Here is a 21,532-nt window from a genome sequence, read left to right on the forward strand (position 1 = left end):
TCCGATTTTAATTTCTAATTCCAAAAATTCCAATATTCACATTAATCTATTTAATTATTTTATTTTATTTATTTATTCTAAAATTCCATTTTAAACAGTTCATTTAAAACTTTCGATTTCCGAATTAAATTTCTATTTCTGAAAATTCCAATATTCACATTAATTAATTTAATTATTATTATTTTATTTATTTATTCTAAAATTCAATTTTTAAACAATTCATTAAGATTTCCACTTCCGCTAATTCCAAAATTCCAACATTCACATTAATCTATTTAATTATTATTATTTTATTTATTTATTCTAAAATTTGATTTTAAACAATTCATTAAAATTTTCGACTCCCGATTTAATTTCTAATTCCAAAATTCCAAAATTCACATTAATCTATTTAATTATTATTATTTTAGTTATTTATTTTGAAATTCCATTTTAAACAATTCTTCAAAATTCCAATTTCTGAACTTAATTTCCCATTTCCAAAATTCTAATTTCTTTTAAATTTAATATCCAAAATTCCAATTCTTAAATTTAATTTTTCAAGACTCCAATCTTCAAATAATTTTCGAGACTCTAATTTCCAAATAAATCTCAAAAATCCAGTTTTCTCTCGAATAGCTTTAATTCCACTTCGATTTTTAAATAATGTTCTATTTCTTTTGATTTTTACATAAGCAAGAATGATGAATCTTCATAATTCCGAAATAATGGGATTCGCGAGATTAATTCAGGCAAGATCAATCGGGCTTTGGTGGGGGCCCCACATATGTGATTTTATGACTGACTGATTGATTAATTGATTTATTTACCATGCTTGTTTGATTTATTCTGTTCCTTGACATGTGCATAATTTTATCTATTCGTCATTCACTAATCCTGTTTCATGATAGCACATTCGTGACTAGAGGACCAGGTACGCATCCACTCATATTTTGTTCATTCTTTATACATGCTCTGCTTCCCACGTCGTACATGATTAAGGTGAGTATCCATTGACTTTCTCATTGATTGCAGCGTCAGCTTCATTATATTAGTAGAGACCTGATTTCAGGGACTTAGAGGGGTGCTACGGTTCATATCGTACCTTCCCGATAAGTAACCTGACCCCCGAGCCCGATCCGGTTTTTCATAGACCACCTTTTCCAGAATAAGGAGTCGCGCTTAGGGTTTTCTTTCTTATTTTGTTTACCCTTTTTTAAAAATAAAACAAAAATAAGTGGCGACTCCAAGTCAGATTTTTAATGAATAAAAATCATTTTTTTAAATAAAAATTGAGCTCGCCATTGATTGGGAAACGCATTCAGCCGAAATGCGAGGTCCACAAAATGGCGACTCCACTGGGGATGTTTAGAGGGTCAAGCTTGAACTTAAGATGAAGTAAACATGACATTTGATGAGTCGATTAGTGAGTACCCATCTCTTGATTGCACATTGGGAGTTTTTGATGCATGCTTGGATATTGCGTTGTGACATTGATATGATTGTTTATCTTGATTGGGGCTTCAGATGTCGCTTTTTCTGTACTTCATTGCTAGATTAGTTTGGTACATTGACATGCTGATTATCATAGATTGCTCATCTTGTTTGCTTGGTATAGCGATTCTATCTCTTCCTGATTATTCTGCTCACTTCACATGCATAGACTCACTATTATACGTCGTTTGACTGGCTGTGTGGTTTCTTCTAGCTTGCATATTGTCTTGATCGTCTTTTGAGCATGATGTTTGTATCGTTATTCGTCCTGATAGTCATAGCTTTTTGCGCGGACATGAGTGATATATCCTGGATTCTACTTGATTGCATGTTGCATGACTGCCCTCCTTCTGCGTGATTGCATGTCGCTTGTCTCTGTGGGCCGCACATATATCCTTTTACCTCCAACTCTCTTGGTTTCGGTCATTCATTTCTTCTTGGTTCTCACTATTGCAAGTGTGAGACCTTCTATGTGCTTGCTCTCTGACCGAGCCGAAGATTAGGAGTAGGGTCTAGTGACGGGCTATATCGATGCACGGGAGTATTCTGGAGGAGAGCGACACTTTGATGTCGATTGGATTCCAATCATTGAAGACCCATATAGCCCAAAGCTAGGTTTCATGAATATTTGTGTGGCCAGTGTGTTTCATTTTCTGTTTTAGCTTCCTAGGGTTATCGGATGCACCCACACCGTTCACTGTGCACTCTAGTTGACCATTGAGCGTTGAGAGTTTGAGAGGTTTCACCATAGGAAATCCCCTGGGATGTTGAGGTAGTGCATGTGTGGAGGTGATGACCACCTTGCATGGAAGTGCCCCTTCTCTTCGGAGGCGTGCAGAGGGTTGCCTACCGCTGGAGGGTATGATCGCTTCTACTAGGGATCCTTTAAAGTCCACCCTTTATCCTTTTAGGGCCACCCTGACCGCGTAGGTTGAGCCGTAGATCCTTCAATTAGGACTCCCTCCCTACACGTGGGTGCGTCTGAGGGCTTTCAGAGCCTCTTTGATCATAGTTGGGATTCAGTATTCCCTCTTTTAGTCTCTAGTGAGAGTGCACCGAGATCAGTACGAGTTTGGGTACGATCAGACGGTCCGTCTTCGTTTTTTATGCCCTGCTCATTCCAATTCAAACTAGCATTTCTTCCATGTTTTCCCTGTGCCTACCATATCTCGTGCTTCAATGCTCTTCAGGATTGGTTTTTCATTCTCAGTGTGGATTTGTCATCTTGGGTCAGAGTAGAGGGGATATTAGTTCTCTTTTCCAAGAGATCAGACATGAATCAGCGGGTTGTCACAGTTGGCTAGTTTACAGACGCCATGGATTTTATTCAGGTATCTTGTACTTCATGCTCTTTAGGATTGGTTTTTCATTCTCAGTGTGGATTTGTCATCTTGGGTTAGAGTAGAGGGGATATTAGTTCGCTTTTCCGAGAGATCAGACATGAATCAGTGGGTTGTCACAGTTGATCCGTTCATGGCCGCCATGGCTTCTATTTAGGAGACCTTGGCTAGTCTCAGGCAGGAGATAGACAGTCAGCAGAGTAGACAGTCCTTAAGGATACTCATTCATGTATGGATCGTATTGAGTAGCGTATCTGGTAGTTGAGAGTATCTGACAGTTCATCGACTTGGGATGATCTTGATAGTATACTAGTAGCTAGTCTACCAGCCAAGTTCAGGATGCTTGACATTGAGAGGTACACGGGCGTTGGTTGTCCATGTATTCATCTTCGACTCTACAGTACTGTGATGAGGGTCCATGGGTTAGACGAGTCACAGATGATCATCATGTTTCTTTTATCTCTGAGTGGCGCAACCTAGTATTAGTTCGCATCTTTGGAGTCCTCGTGACACAGGACATGTGATGACCTAGCTTAGGAGTTTCTATGACAGTTTTCATTTAGTACTATCGTAGATGTGTCGAGGAGAGAGCTTGAGGGTTTCAGACAGAGATCAGATGAGTCCATTTCTTCCTTCATCTCCCGCTGGTAGGGGAAGATAGCAGAGATTGTTGATTGACCATTATAGAGAAGTGACTTAGTCTTGAGGTTCATCAGAGGATTGATTAGAGATCCTAGAGGGAAGTTCAGACCCAACTGGAGTGGACCTTATTTCATCAGGGAGTTGACCCCAGAGGGCGCTGCATGGTTGATGGATTTAGATGGAAACTGATTCTCAAAGCCAACCAATGTGGATCAGCTAAAGAGGTACTATGTTTGAGACCATGGTTGTAGGATGGGTGGCCATCATTTCGGTTAGCCATTACCTTGTTATTCCTTTGTGATACATAGTCCGTTGCTAGCCCATTGAGCCTCGCATGCGCATTATGGCCTTTCTTTCTTATCGCCTTGCTCACATTTTCACGCCGGGATAGGGGCCCTTTAGTGTATGCATGCATTGTTTGGGGGTTTCATGAGCCTTGGATCTAGGGGCACGTTTTTCTCATTATCTTTTCCCTATCACTGCACCTCTGCATTTTCATCTCATCTCGTTGGTTGTGTTCCTCGTCTTTTCTTCCTTATCCTATCTACTACTTGTTTGTTTCATATTCTCTCCACCCTGAGTGGTGATCCTCCTCAGTTCATCACATGGAGGATAGTCACATCATTTCCACCATCTCTCTCGCAGACATTGGTTTAGAGATCCTTAGTTTGAGAAGGTCATCTCGTTTGAGAGAGTTTTGGGTTGCCTTAGCACTTGGGTCGGTGTCCATCCGTTATCGACATCACCCTTGGGGTTCATTTGTTCATGTTCAGGGTATGTGTATTTGTATATATGTAAAAAAAAAAAAAAAAAAAAATGAAAAGAAAAGAAAAAGAAAAATAATAAGCACATGTGTGTATGTGCATAGTGTTCTCGATCATTGAGTATGTATATTGATGTTTAGGGGTCATTTTTATCGAGTATGTTCGTTATTGGGAGTTCGTATGTGAGCTCTCTGAGATCCCATGTTATTTGTATTGCTTCGTCATATCTATTTGTGAGAGAGATGAGTGACCTTCTTCTAAGGACTCCGAGTCATTGTCCTTTCCATCATTACATTCATTATTGATGTGACTTCACTTCATGTTTGATCTTAGTCGATCACCACCTTTCTTCACATATTCATTGTTTCGCTATCGTTTTTATCGTTGCTTGTGATTCATCTCATTCCCTTCACATTTTATTCTCTTCTTACAGCAACCCATCTCGGGTTTGATACTCACTTCACATCATCATTCCACATATCACTATCAGTTCATTTTGCTTCATTTGTTGCCTTATCGACATCATATTCACGTTAGGCATCCTCAAGTCCAAGGCTCACAGGACTTACTATACATGTTGCATTTCATATATGAGGGCATGGTTTTCTGATCGTTGGGTATTTGAGTCTAGTTTCCTTTCATTTCTATTACCCTATCACCCTAGCCTACGTTACGTCTTGTGTCTTAAGACCACCCTAAGGCCATGGGATCAGATGTCGTCTTCGACAACCTCTACTTGGACCGGTGTTTGAGATCAGGTTGATGTTTGGATATCGTCATGCTTCTTCTTCTGGGAGTCGCCTCTTTGATGTGTAGGTCTGATTCAGTTGTGTTCGGATTACCGGGATCGCGAGTTTGACGATGATTGATTTGGTGTCACCTGATTTTTGACCTATCGTACCTCTGGTGCCACACTGGGGCATACCCCATTTCATTTGGAGGTTTATGGGTCCTCACGGACTTGCACGATCATCATCACTCACTGGATGCTCATTGGGATGTAGACATGATCGTTGCCTTATCATGATTCTTCAGAGTAGCATCCCGAAAGCCATCCAGTTAGGCCCGCCTTTCTCAGCACTTGGATGTCATCATGCTTCTCCATCCGAGAGGTACATCTTGGATCATGGGTGTGATTCGGTTATGGATTCGGATGACCGGGATTACATGTTCGATGACAGATGATTCCATGTCACTTGTTCTTCTGACCTGTCACACTTCCGATGCCATACTAGGGCATATTCCCTTTCGGGCGAGATCTACAGATCTTCAAGGAGTTGCATGCTTATCCCCACTTGCGAGATGTACGTTGAGATGATTGATTGGTTCGCTATTTTATGATGATCTCCCAATGGAGCCTCTGTGGAGCCATTCAGTCAGGCCCACATTTCTAGGCATTTGGTTGCGGCCATGCTTCTTATCCTGGGAGACGTTCCCTAGTTGTTTGGACTTGATTTGGATCACGGAGGTCACATGTTCGATGATAGATGATTCCATGTCACCTGGTTTCTGACCTACCATACATTCTGATGCCATACTGGGGCATATTTCCGTTTCGGATAAGATTTATGGATTTTCACGGAGGTCACGTGCTCGACGATAGATGATTTTATGACACTTGTTCTTCTGACTTGTCATGCACCTGATGCCATACTGGGGCATATTTTCGTTTCAAATGAGATTTACGGATCTTCATGGAGGTCACATGCCCGACGACAGATGATTTCATGTCATTTGTTCCTTGGACCTCTTGTGCACCTGATGCCATACTGGGGCATATTTCCGTTTCGGATGAGATTTACAGATCTTCATGGAGGTCACATGTGCGACGATAGATGATTTCATGGCATTTGTTCTTCCGACATGTCGCGCACTTGATACCATACCGAGGCGTATTTTCTATTTTTAGATGAGATTTACGGATCTTCACGGAGGTCACGTGCTCGACGATAGATGATTTCATGTCATTTGTTATTCTGACATGTCGTGCACCTGATGCCACACTGGGGCATACCCCATTTCATTTAGAGGTTTATGGGTCCTCACGGACTTGCACGATCATCATCACTCACTGGATGCTCATTGGGACGTAGACATGATCGTTGCCTTATCATGATTCTTCAGAGGAGCATCCCGAAAGCCATCTAGTTAGGTCGGCCCTTCTCAGCACTTGGATGCCATCATGCTTCTTCATCCGAGAGGTACTTCTTGGATCATGGGTGTGATTCGGTTATGGATTCGGATGACCGGGATTACATGTTCGATGACAGATGATTCCATGTCACTTTTTCTTCTGACCTGTCACACTTCCGATGCCATACTGGGGCATATTCCCTTTCGGGCGAGATCTACAGATCTTCAGGGAGTTGCATGCTTATCCCCACTTGTGAGATGTATGTTGAGATGATTGATTGGTTCGCTATTTTATGATGATCTCCCAGTGGAGTCGTCATTTTGTGGACCTCGCATTTCGGCTCAATGCGAGGTCCACAGTATGTTATACATTTAATGACATCGGTATCTTGTACCAAGAGAAGTATAGCAGAATACTTTTAACTGATGTCACCTATATGAGGGTAGAAGTGGGGTCGCTTCTATGAGAATGTGAAGGCTTCATTCTCTAAAGTTCTCATGAAGTCAGGATCTATTCAGGACCAAAAAGAACATAAACGTACAAACCAAAATGTGTTTAGATGAGTTATGTGTGATATCCATTATCTTCACTGCTACAAAGGAGGACAAGTTTAAGACTTAAGTTCACTTTGTCGCTGAGCAAATCCGATGGATATTCACTAAGGTAGGTTCAAGTCCAAAAGACACCTTACCTTATGCATTCTCATCTATCTGTCCAATAATGTTCTAAGTCCTTTCATTCATGTGTAGGATTGTTGGAAAATTGGTGAATGAAAAGAACATGTCTAATGAAGGAGACACAACCTTTAGAGGGAATACAACACTTGGTTTGAAAGGATATAAATAGGAGATTACTCTCTTTAAATCATTTAAGAGTTGTATCATGAAAGACATACACCATTTACTATTGTAATCAAGAACAGGGTGCCAAAATTCTATCTTTAGGACGTTACAATTTGCAAGCCTCTAAACAAACGAAGCTCTTTTTACTTCCATTGTAATTTTTCTTGTTTCTTCTTTTGAATTACTGCAGGTTTGTTCTATCATCACCCCAACAATCACTAGTGTGTTTTAGGTATAAATTAAATAATGATTACGTTTAACTTCAAAAGTACCACAAATGGAAGTCCCTTGAAGAAGTTATTCTGACCAGCTTGGACACTAGGCCATTCTTACACAACTAGAAAGTGGAACAACAAAAGTCCCAATCCAAACTCAATTTACATGACCTTAACCTGGGCTGATTATATTGGGAGTCCTAGAACATTTAGCAAGAAGCAAGCAATGTCAAACTTTTAATCAACGACTCCACCTGAGTTTCCATGGTTGATAATGAACATCTATGGCTTTATGATTGACTAAAGTGATCCTAAACTTTTTTTAAATGGAATATTTTATGAATCAAATTCATGTGCAACAATAAAGTTTCATTATGTGATGAAATGTCAAATATGGCATTCTAACTTTGCAGCCTAGCTTAATATATAATAGTGACCATCATGATCTAAACAATGATTAAAGTTTCAATGGGATTTGCTACAATATTAGGTATCGGGCTCCACGAATACCAAATATGATAAGGAAAGACTGACCAACAATTTTATCATAGACTTTTCAATTGGTGGGGCACTAAGCAAGGAATTGAGGTGTTTTAAAAAGGTAGGAATGGAGTCATGGGCACTTTAACCATCAAGTATGCACATGGACAAAAAAGAGGGCTAAATATGAAATCGATCACTGATTATCATCAGCCGATATATCGATGATATTTTCAAAAATTTCCCAATTTTTCTATCAATATTTTCATGCTCCTCTTGCCATCTTACTTGGCCAACTTGAACCCAAGTTAAAAAGTTCAAATTGAACTTTTGGCAGCCGTTGGGCCAACGTTGCACTTTGTTGTATATAAACAAACATTACTATATTAAATAAATTATAATTTTAATATTAAGAGAATAATATATAAATTAATTCTAATCATTTTATTTTAATTGATTACCAACCATCATTATATTTTTCTTAGTAAGTCTTTTTTTATATTATTTATATGATAATTAAATATAAATAATATAAATATTAAAAAAAATCATACATGTATCATAATTTATTTTACATCATTAAATACATTTCAATTAAATAGATTAATATCATAAATTTATGCATGACATGTTCAAACTTACAATCAATACTATCAATCCTTTCAACAAAATGGGATCCCTTTGTCTAACAATGCGATTAAACCACAACGATATTCATTTTGGCACTAAAGCACTATTCCCATATAATATGTATAAATTGTTCTCATTGAATGAAACCAAATATTTCTTATCCTAATTCTAAGTGTGCACTTCCAAAATTCATATTTTGTATCCTTAAAATCCAAATATCGATATATCTGTATTTACTAATATTTTCATCATCAACCATACTGTGGACCCATATTTTTCACATGCATCCCCACTCAATCGGCAAGACTCGTTTTTTTTGGGTGAAAAATTGTATTTTATAAAAAACTGGAGTCGCCACTTATTTTTATTATTTTATTTAAGGAAAAATAAAATAAGAAACTAAAACCCTAAGAAAAAAGGACTCCTTAAACTTTTGAAAAAACGTGTCTTTGAAAAACCCGAATCTAGGTCTAGGGATCAAGTTACCTATTAGGGAGATACCTTAAAGTGTAGAACCCCTCTAAACCCTAAAAAGGTCTCTATTAGCTAGGTTGAGGGAAGGATGACAATTAATTGCTTGATTGAGACTGCAAATGAAGCAAAGGTGATAAAGCTTAAGAGTAAACAACATAATATTCATAACCAAACAATCATACCACAAGAAACACTCATGTAGGAAGAAGGGATTTGCATACTTGAGCTACGTCCCAAAGCGCTTTCATGAAAATATTGAAGTTAGTTTAATAAATATAGCATACACCATGCATTTCATCCCATTCAAATAATCAAGTAACAAACAAAACATACAAAGCAACAACATATATCTGAATTTGCACGCTCAAAGTTTGCATATTTGCATAATTATAGGGATAAAAGGTGTGAGAGACATACCTGGATAGTATGCATAACTTATAGTGTGCTTACACGTGATGAAATAGGGTTAGAACAATTTATGATAATAAATAACTATGATAAAAAAAAAACACTAATATATATAACATTTGTATAGCTAAAAAAAGCAAGATTCCAAAAGAATATCATCTATCACCTAGGACATACATATAAGCTCATTATTAAATTTAAACTAATACTCTAGGTAGCCATAAGTATCAAAGTTAGTAACTAAGACAAAAACATGAAGTAAATGGGTAGAACAGTTGCATTCACTTGAAAAATCCTAAACAAATATCTAGAGACATCATTTCAACATAAAAGGAATCATATGACATCCTCATTATGTTTATATTACAATACCAAAGCCAAGATCAAGTAAAGACATATCAATTAACTCCAAGTTAAAAGGTAAGTTAAACATTGTATAGAAATCCCAACATGTGATCACAATAAGAACCTTTAAAGAATAAATCCTAAAAACATTTCTAGAAGTGGATTTTAATTACAAAAATTTTCGGAGGCCTCTTCTATATGTCTAGATTATCAACCAAAAAGCCAAGCAATTTAGTAAAGCTTCGATTGATTCCAGTTTATAGAAACATCTCTAAAGGTCCAAACCAAAACAAAATTCAATAGTATTCATAAACTGATTTTTTAAACTAACATAGAAGTGCCACAAAATCATAAAAAAAATACGCAACATGTTCAGAATGTCTACTTTACAAGAAAAATAAAGACAATATAATCAGAAGGCACATGAATTAATTTTAAAAACAATCAAACAACTCCTCTGTTCAAAATTAGGGTAGTACAATGAATGCAGCAAGAAAAAAATATATATATATCTTTTGATTAGGGAAACTATTTTCAATATTTTATGTGTCTAAAGTCAATTTCAAGAAGTCTAGAATCAAATAAAAATTACAAGGTCACCTAATAACTTATTTTTACAAAAATATTTTGAATGTCCAAAATCGAGTGAAAACAGAATCCCTAAAAGACTCATTTATATCTTCTATTTTAGAATTGCTTTTTAATTCAAACAAAGTTCTAAATTCATATTCAAGATGTGTAAAATATCATACAATCACTAAATTTTTTTTTAAAAACATCATAAATAGGTCAAATCAAATTTTATTTTCAGGTGTGCAATAAATTGAATAAGTTGATCAAAAGAAGGTTTTTGAAAAATGATTTTTATGTAAGAGTTCCACCAATTCCCCAATTGATATACACAAATAGAAAGCAATAAAACAATAATAAATAAATAAGTTAATTAAAAATAATAATAATACATACCTATATCAATTACACTTACAAAATAACTTTAACATGTGTATTCTTGTTTATTTTATCATTTTTTGATGTTTTTCCAAGCATTTTTATGAATTTTGAACAATTTTCGGTCCACTGATATTTTTGTCAAAATATCTACTGATGTAATTTTCAATATATCTGTAAGATTCAAGTATCAATATACCTATATTTATTGATATTTTCATCCTTGAGTATGTATAGATTTTTTTTTTATATTTATAGGTAAATGAGAGATTGTATTAGTAATGCCTAGAAGCGGCGAAAAAAGTACACACAACTTGAGTATGTATAGATATATAAGAGTTTGGGTTAAAAACAACCCCATTGGGCAACCAAATATGCATTTTGGCCCTCATTTGAAATTTTTTTTCAAAACGACCTCTTTCTCTTTCATGTCTTTAAATATGTATAAACTAGATAAATAATTTATTTAATATTAAATGTGTTTTCAAGTATTATATATCATTATCCAAAGTTCAATATTGGTAATATGGTCTTTAAAAAATAACTTTCATTGTTTTATCATTTCTTGTAGTTTTATCGATATTTCTATAAGTTTTGATTTACTTCTATTCTATTGATATTTTTCATTAAATTTTGATATGATATTTTCGTCAAATTCAACCATCAATATTTCTGTATTTTTTGATATTTTAATCACAAATTTAATATGATATCAAAGTATATTATTTTATCAAAGGTTATAAGTTCAAACCTCACTATTTATTTATTTCTCTTATTTGCTAAGTCCACGTACCGTCCTAAGGACTATTAGGTAGGGATGATATCAAATTATAAATTTTTAGTGAAAAGCCAAACTTACATTTGTATTTTATAAATGTTCAAAAAGACAAAAAAATGAAACAATTTAATTAACTAATTTTTAAAATAATAAAAAAAATATCCCACACCAATCAATTTTATAAAATTGTGCACTAGTATTTTATATTTAGTGAAATTTTACTGCAATCAATTGACTAGTTAGTGGTTTTCATATGTTTAGCGTTGAGACAATCTCTATAGGTGATTTTCCATGTGTGACTGAATATTCATGATTGTTATCAAAATGCACTTGATCAATCAAAACGGGAAAATAAACTTAATTTAATCAATCAGAAATAAGTCTAAAAGTTATTAATTTAAGATATCCTAGGTAATACCGTGATCAAGAATATAAGCTTTCAATTAATACAAGGATAAGCCCATAACTAGAAAGAAATAGGAACAAATCTCATCACTATAGTCCTTCCTTAAGCATGAAGAAAGAATAAGACGGAGATTGCAAGAGAATGATGAAGTTTAAAACCCTAGAAAGAGGACTGGTGGATACTCTTCTGTACTATTGCCCTGTAATCTACTTTTACTCGAACTGATATATTAGGCCAAAGACAGGGCCAGCTGTAGCCCATGATAATGGGCACAAAAAACTGAGCTAAGAACAAAAAAACGCTCCTCAACCCTGATAGGTTGGACCTTAGGGTTACCACAAGCCCAATACCAAAACCCATGCATCAACTTAGGCTAAGGTGATGAAAATTGAGTTGGGCTTGGCACAACAGCACTTTGTCGTTGTGCATGTCCACCTAGCCACAAAGCCGGCCCCAAGATTCACTTTTCCAGGGAACTTCAATTTGTGCTTTTAAAGCTAAACATTGACCATTCAATGCTCGAGTGTGTATGTCTGGACCGAAGAAAACGGCCAAGAGAATTATGGGTTTACAATTGTCATACAATTATATTAATTACTCATGGAATAATTGCGTACTAACCAAAGCTTTTTCCGCGGCAACGCTTTGTGGCCTGCAGACCCATCCCGTTCTTCATGTTTTAGACGCTTTCAACAATATTCTGATCTAAACATTAACTATAAATAGACCCTTTAGAGCCTAGGATGAACATCAACAATCCAAGAAACCAATGAATTACAGTACTCCTCAACTTTAATCAGCTGCAATGGCGTCTAAACTGTTTTAGATCTACTTTATTAACTTTAGGAGAGAGAGAGGCACAAGTGAGTCATTTTCCATGAACATAGGAGCACATATCTTTTCTTCATGCCATTGAATCAAAGTCTTTGTCAAAGTTATATGGTTGCTTCACAAAAAAGAAAACTGGATAAGGATGCAAAATATATATATCATATTAGGGCACATGAAGCTTTTTTAAACTCTAGAAGGCATATCTATATAACAAAATCCTAACAAGTTGGGTATGACAAAGGAATCCTTTTTTTTTTTTTTTACCACAAATTTATTATAAAAAAAATGGCTTGAGTGCTTAAGCACTTATCAAGGGCAGTTGAGCACCTTGGGTTCTTGAGCACTCCATGAAATGTTTTCACAACTTGGCAGTGTTTTAGCCCACTTTTTCCATAAAACCATCCTATGCCTTTTTATTTACCATTAAGCTTACTAACCACTTTCATTTCATACTCAACTGTATACAACATACATAAATTGATGAACTCAATCTTCAATGACCAATATAGTCTCAGTGAAGTATGTAGAGTGGATCTGGTAATGTTTGGAAACAAAATTTTAAACTTAAATTAAACTAGATAATTTAGCTCACCAACACTCCTCATCTTTCTCCATTGCATTTTCTTCTCCATGAATTTGCTTACCTGCAGCACCTAAATCAATTGAATCACGGGAAAAAGAAACTACTTTAGTAACTGATTTTTGGTGATTTTCACCATTGGTCGGGTAGCTTCTGTTTTTAAGATTAAGTATCCGTTGGTTACCTTTCCAAAATTTGGTTTCATGGATATCCATTAAGTATGTATTGTTTTAACATATTTCATGCATGTAACCGTTGTAGAGCTCAAGCATACTATAATGGATTAATGCAAAGCTACACTTGTCAGCTCATGGTTTGTTGTAGGGCTACTACTTGAACCTTGATCAGGGATGGTTCCTTGAGGAACCAAATAGGTAGGTATCTCTTTGGTTATGAAGGTTTGAATTTTTGGAATCGATAAAGGTTTTGCCTTGGAGATGTTGGAAACCATTGGTTGTTAGTACCAATAAAGGTAAGTTCCTGCTCTTTAATTAATGGTGGCAAAGGTGAGGGTGAAAGCCTTAAAGGAGAGGACATTGGGATTCTAAAACAAGTGAAAGCTAACTTAAGAAGATCCCATGTGGATGTGATAGGAGGCATAGACATGTCTTTGGGCATCAGATCCAAAGTACTTATTTATATTATCATGATGTACCATGGATTAAACTTTGGTGTGTGACAAGTTAATTATTACTTGAGCTCTATTCTATGTTATTCTCAAGCTCTCCCATTTGATGTTCAATGTGATGAGATGTAAAATTGTCTATTTTACATCTAGTGGTTTATGCACATGAACGTGATGATTTCTTCTTCTTAATCCTAATTTGAAGTGTGGAATCATGGTAGGATCTTAAGTATAGATTAAGTAATGTTCTCGAATTTTTGGGTGTAACATAACCCATAATAAGAAATTTTTTTGCCTAATCTTTATAAAATAATAATAATAATAATAATAATAATAATAATAATAATAATAATAATTTAATAATAATTTAACCACCGAAACATTTACCTACCTAAAAATCAAATTATCAAAAGATGAATTTAATATTCTAGCTAATTTGATTATATTTTATCATGTATTTACTAAAAATTGCCTAACCATTATGTTATATTAACTAAGAAATATAAATAATAAGCATAAAAATTGTGATTTTTTCTTTAGTTTTTTTCTTCTTTTTGTTTTTTTTTTCTAATGTTGAAAGCGATGTTTCATTTAACTTGAAAGATTATTTAAGGACCCACATATCTTATCTAAAGCAAAATATGCAGTTAAAGTTGAAGTGTAGATGACTCTCATAATTTGTTGCTTCTTTTTCATATTTACAGATTACTAACTTTATTTTGTTCTTTGATCATTATGCCAATACGTCATTCTTATGTGAATCCTCAATGTCATCCATTGTAATTGTATTAGATCTACTTTATTCATTTTAGTAGAGAGAGAGACAAAGACAGAGACAAAGAGAGGCACAAGTTGGTATCCTTTTTCATGAACATAGAAGCACATTTCTTTTCTTCACCATTGAATCGAAGTCTTTGTCAAAGTTATATAGTTGCTTCACAAGGAAGAAAAATGGCTAAGGATACATAATATGTAACTCAAAAGATTTATTTCCTCCTAGCCAAGAAACAAAGAGTAGTTAGCCAATTTACTTTGAAATGAGAATAATTTTTTAAAAAATCAACCTTCTCTTACTATTTAAGAAAAGTAAGGGTAAGTTAGTTACATAGGAATGGGAATAAGAATGGGGATAAATAAAAATAAAAATACTATGTAGAATAAAGGGAATTAAAATCCTGGCTAGAATGGATTTTAGTTTCAGTGAGAACAAGTATTTTATTCCTATACTCTTATTTCTACAATAGTAAATAGAAAATAAAATGAATTTTCATTCTTAATTTCTATTTCAATGTTCCAAACATACTCTAAACCTTTAGTCCCTTAAATGGAATCTACAATAGTTTCATTAATGTTTTGATAATGAAATTACTTAATTTTGAAGGTTGTTCTACTTTTTTATGTCAAAAAAATGATTACATGTAAACAATACACTTGCATTTTTCTCAAATCTTTATTTTTTTTTTTTAAAAAAAAAAGTGGTGCAAAGACACTTCTGCCAAATACCTTCTTGCACCTTTCGATGGAAATGTTTCTCGAAGAAATTATAAAATAAAATAAAATATGGTTTCTATAATATGAGAAGAATTCTAAACTTTGGAACCTCTTATCACTTCTAATTAACCAAACTAGATAATGTGCCCTTCTCCAAGAGCAAGTTTGGCATAAATATAGATTTCATTGAACATGTTAAAAGTCTTAAAATTTGGAACCCCTTTTGAATATTTCTCGTAAGGAGCTCCTTTAATAAACAAATAATTCAAAATTTTGAAACCACTTTACAAGATTCTCTGTTGGAGTATATATCTCATTGTTATCTTATGCATATATTTTCTATTTTTTAATAATTATATATAAAAAAATTATCCTTCTAATTTGAGAATTCTATATATAAATATTGTCTATTCTAAACTTTAACTTTCATGAATGCATTTAGAGAAGTCAACATTTATGAGTGTCAAAATTTCTCTTGCTATTTCATAATCTAAATTAGCAATACATAGTATTTCCATTGTTGTTGGGGAATAAAAATCCTTTATTATCTATTTTAAAATTTTTGAAGAATCACTTGAAATGATTCTTAAATTAGTACTATCGATAAATGCTTCTTCTAAAAATCGATATTACTGAACATACTATAAAAATTATTGTTTTTTAATTTACATAGACACTAAATAATTCTCTATAAAAATAAGTGTAGTAGCTAGAAGTACTATTAAAAAAAATGCTATAGACCAAAAGCCTCCTTGTCAAATTCACTTCAAAGGAGCCCTAATATTTTTAACATTTTTTTATAAGCTAAAACCACCCTCAAGTCTGGCTCAAATTCAAATTAAAAAGATTCAAGTCTTAAAAGTGGATAAAACTTCAAAAATAACTTAAGAATCCCATAAATGAATGCAAGTACACTATAATGACTACATACAATTAAGACCTTTCCTCCCTCCCACAAGTCATTCCATCTTTTAGTCTCATGGTCCTGCTTACCCTATATACCCCTTTAGCTTACTCATAAAATTAATGCCATGATGGAGGTAAAGAAGGACACCATTCTTGTTGCCTCCATCAAAAGAAGGAAAAAACAAACAAACAAAGAAGGGAAAACAATTATGTCTTCGTCAGATGTTGTTGCAAAGTCTTTCTCTGTTTCTCACTCTGGTAATTTCTCCTTCTCTCTTAACTTTGTTTTTTTCTAAATCACAAACAACTGCCTTCTTTTACAATATACTTTCTACTCATTCATCTATTATTTTCTTAATAATTCTAGTGAAAATTTGTGATAGTAAGGATGATTACATATGATCTCATGTCCCATATGAAACCTTTTTTTTTTTTTTTTTTTGTAATTTACACTATAGTTTTTTCTCCCCACTGGTTAATGAATACAGTCTACAAATTAATATAACAATTTTGAATTTAGATACATTATCATATCGGGAGAGCAAATGTTACATAATTCCCATATTCAAACATTTTTCAGTTTGTTTGTTTGTTCTTTCATTATTGATATTTATTAGAAGGTTGAAATAATCTTGATTTACATTTCCAGGAATATTTGGAGTTGACGAGAAATCAATGCTGGAGATCTTAGTAAAATGGCAACCAGAACACTTGTCAACTTTTAGGAATGAAACTTCTAGCATCTTTTTGAAGGATGAACGCTTCCCGTTTGAGAAATATGAAGAAATTCTTCTTAAATTTCTAAAAAGGGAATTTAAGCGTTTTAAGGTATCTATATATCAAATACAAAATTAGATATTTATGTTAATATAAAATTAAAGATATTTATATATTATTTATCATAAAAAAAAATTAATTCTTATAAGAAAACAAAAATTACAATGGAAGTACAAAAGACAGGGAGACTAAAGATGACTTAAGATTGGTTTTTGCAATAATATGATTAGTTTTTTGAACATTTTTGTGGTCAGGATGCTGTGGTGCAATGGACCATGCATCCTTGGGAAAGAGATGCTCGCATGGCAAGGAAGGCTTTGAAAAGAGGTAGACAAGCATATGGCCTACTCATTGAACTTGCATGCACTCGATCATTAGACGAGCTCTTGGGAGCTAGGAGAGCATACCAGTCCCTCTACAGCGAATCCATCGAGGAAGATGTTGCTTCCCAAGTTGACGGCATCGAACGCCAAGTTAGTACAAGTATATGATCATATTTTTAGTTGTTATTTTTGAAAAAAAAAATGACCTGGATTAGTGAGATATTATGCAATTTTTTATAAAGTGAAGAGCATTTCTGTCTTATAAATTTCTTGAAGCATTTCGACCAATTATTTCTTAAGAAAAATGGCATTCATATTCCTTTCTAACATATATTTTTTCCATAAATGATGGTTGGGCTTAAGGATATGCAATTGCAAATAATCTTTTGAGCCTACTCTTGTACTATTGGAGTTTGGAACTTTTTTTTGGGTTTAAGCCACCTATTTTGAGCCTTAAAACCCCATTAGTTGGCCTCTTAGAAAGTCCTATAATTGTGTTTTTTCTCAATAAAGGAGTTTTATGTGGTACAGTCTTGGTTAGGTTAGTATGACTGGTAATATATATAGTCATATTAAGGAACCAATCGAGAATTAATGTGATCATCATATTTAGAAAGTAACTTGGTCATATTTGAAAGGTAACTTAGAGTCTGTTGGATAGTGCTTCTAAAAAGCACTTATATATATATATATAAACCATTTGTGAAGAAAAATCAATTGTTTGGAAAAATTTAGAATATACTTTTCAAAAATTAAAAAATCACCTAAAAATACTTGTAAACAAAACACTTCTATTAAAAGTATTTCAAATAGAAACATTGCCAAATACATTTTTTAAGTGCATTTAGTAGTGTTTTTACTCGAAGTATTTTTAATTAAAGTGTTTTTAGACGAATCATCTATCAAGTGTTTCTTAAAAAAAAGAAAGACATTATAAGTGATTTTTCAAATCTTTAAAAATATTTCCTAAATTTTTTCAAACATCAATTTTTTTTTCCAAAAAAACTTTTTATGTTAAAAACACTTCCTAAAATTACTGTCAAATAGACTCTTAAAGCCCATTTGACAGTGATTTTAGGAAGTGTTTCCAAACTTTTTAATACTTTAAAATTTGTATCATTTAAGTGTTAGAAATGCTATAAACGTCTTCTAAAATCACTATCAAACGCACTCTTAGTCTATTTATTTGTTAGTATCATCAAATATCAAATCAATAGTTGAGATTTCATTTTAGTTTGGTCCAACCCTTTCCATAGTTTTTTCCATCCTACATATTTGATTTTGGAGAGCTTTAATCAAACACATTCTCTCTAATGATAACTAAAACCTTATAGCCACATAAAGAAACCATGCAACAAATATTATTATCAACACGAAATAATGTAATGAAAAATTGCTTCTTGTATCAACAGCTTTTGGTAGCACTTGTAAGTTCATACAGATATGATGGATCAAAAACTAATGATCGGGCAATTAAATTGGACACTCAAAAACTCGAAAAATCCATTAGTATTGGTGACAAGAAGCAGCTAATCAAAGATGAAGAGATCGTAAGGATTCTAACAACAAGAAGCAAGATTCATCTCATGGCTGTCATCAAATGTTACCAGGAGACTTTTAACAAGAACATTATAGAGGTATGACATAATTATGATATTATATTTGTTAATTCTTAGAGCCTATTTGAAATATTAGAATATGAAATGGGGATGAGAAATCTATTCCATTTTTCATTCGTTATTACATTTGGATAATTTCAAAAATAGAAATAAGAAGTAAAAAAATAAATTATTACCAAAAAAATTTTGATTTCCCTTTTTTTTTTTTAAGAAAATACATGTGATCCAACATTCCTATCATATTTTAATTCCTGCATATCAAAGGCACTTTTTATTCTTTACTTATATATTAATAAATGAATAAAGTGAAATAAAGAAAAAAAAAAAGTGAAAGTTAATTAGCATTAGACTTAAAGTTAGTATTTGTTACCTTCTTTGTTATCCTATGTTCTTTTTTCCTCTTTCTTATATGTCCCTATTGTCCCATTTTCTCTACTATTATCATTTTTTTCTCTTTCTTATATGTCCCTATTGTCTCATTTCCTCTACTATTATCACTTTTTTACTTGGAAAAAATTAAAGAAAAATTGTGTAATATTTGAAACACTAGAATAGAAAATGGGAATGAAAAATAAATAAAAAAATAAAAAATAAAATAAAAACCATTCCATTTCCTATTCATTTCTAAGTCCAAATTACTTATTAAATTACAAGAATGAAAGTAAAATTTCAATCTTGTGGATGCAAAATTCTATCTTGTTCAAATTTTGGTTTTCCTCTTTTACATGATGTTATGATTTATCTTTATTTTTATTCCTATTTTCAGATACCAAATACATTCTAAGAAGTAATTAGATTGAAATATATACTTTGCTAATAGTTTAACATGTACAATCAGGAACATACAAATTATACGGAAAAACATATTATTTCAAATCATGGAACATTATTTTTTAGTTTTTTCCTCTATTTTTATTATTTTTTGTTTTATAAATTCTCTTTTTTTTAAAATAAATAAATAAGTAGGACAACAATTCTCATTCTCGTGTTACTGGGAACAATTCTTTTCATTCTAATATTTATTAGAAGTCATTTTTCCTCGAATTAGCTTTCATAAATATTCATTTTAATATAATTCCTCCGTATTTAATTTATTTAGGATCTTGATGAGGAATCAAGTTTGAAGGACACAATTTATTGCTTGTGTGATCCTCCACAGTATTTCAGTAAGGTGAGATAAATTCACTATACACATTACAAAAATGATCTTTTTATTTTTGTTTGTTAAAGCATTTCTTGAACTTTTTTTTTTCTTTTTAATCTTAGATTTTAGATTCAGCAACGAAAGCTAATGCAAACAAGAATGAAAAAGAAGCCCTAACTCGAGTTATTGTAACCCGAGCTAATGTTGATATGAAGGACATTGCTAAGGAATATGATAGGCAATATAAAACTCCTCTAACCCAAAAGATTGAAGATGTAGCTCTTGGAAATCATAAAGATTTCTTGGTCACGTTGGTCCAAAGAGCTCTGCCTAAAGGAAGTGATTAAAAATGCCTCTCTTGATGGACTTGTTCTTTTTCTTTGAATCAAACTCTACTAATGCTTTATTTTCCTATGTTTGCAAGAGCAATGTGTAATAATAAAAAGTGTGGTGTTCCTATGAAGTGAAACTTTAATAAATCATTAATTCTAGTATGATTGAGTTCCAAAGCATGCCTTTTAATTGATTGAAGCTTGGTTATATAATAATATTCTATTTGGATTAAGGATAGTGTGTGATAATATCATTTAATTTCAAAAAACCTATCTTCATAGCATTTTTTTTCTTTTTTAAAAAAGTGGTCTTTTGGGCATTAGGTTAATTGGCCAACTTCTTCTCCAAACCAAATCATAAACTCTGAACCCTAATTTAAGTTTGGATTGTACGTTAATCAATCTAATTAAGTGGTATTTTAAATCAACTCAAGCTTTAAGGTTGATGTCGATCCAACTAATTCAACCTTAATCATGTCGAACGATGCATTAACAAGCATGCAAAAAAAAAAATTAAAAAAAACTTACTTATTCCATCCTTGTAATGCCACTACAACAAATATGAGGTTTTGTCACAAACTAATTTTTGATTAAAAATTAGTATCTTGTGATAAAAGATTTTTTTTCCACAATATATATATATTTTTTTGGCGAGTTTGTTGCTCTAAGTCTATGAGCAATTATTATTAGCCATAAAATTTAATTAATCAGAAAATGGCTTTTTGATCACCTTCAAGTCTCATAACAATTACACAAAGTAAGTATAACTACATCAAATTTTCTCTTTTTGTTATGCAATACTCAAATAACACAATTGGATTGGGTGCTCTTGAAATCATTAGAATTTTACTAGTAATCAAGAAATACAATCTAGTTTCTACAAGTATTGGCTATGGAAATTTCACCTTTGCAAAGTATTTTTAGGGTTTTTGATGCACCAAATGGTTGCATGCAATGTAGGTATCAAGTGCCTATAGATTGGAAGTCCTTGATGAAGTTCCTGAAAATAGGCAAAGAGTCATTGA

General features: G+C 33.0%; 1 long non-coding RNA gene across 1 annotated transcript; it reads left to right on the forward strand.

Moving 5' to 3' along the window:
* Window positions 1-18,827: 18,827 nt before the first annotated feature.
* LOC100250009 (uncharacterized) lies at window positions 18,828-20,374 on the forward strand. Its single transcript, XR_009467473.1, has 3 exons — window positions 18,828-19,049; window positions 20,131-20,202; window positions 20,298-20,374. It is a non-coding gene; the product is annotated as an uncharacterized LOC100250009 (long non-coding RNA).
* The last annotated feature ends 1,158 nt before the right edge of the window (window positions 20,375-21,532 follow it).

This window comes from Vitis vinifera, chromosome 13, assembly GCF_030704535.1.
Source record: "Vitis vinifera cultivar Pinot Noir 40024 chromosome 13, ASM3070453v1".
NCBI classification, from domain to species: Eukaryota; Viridiplantae; Streptophyta; class Magnoliopsida; order Vitales; family Vitaceae; genus Vitis; species Vitis vinifera.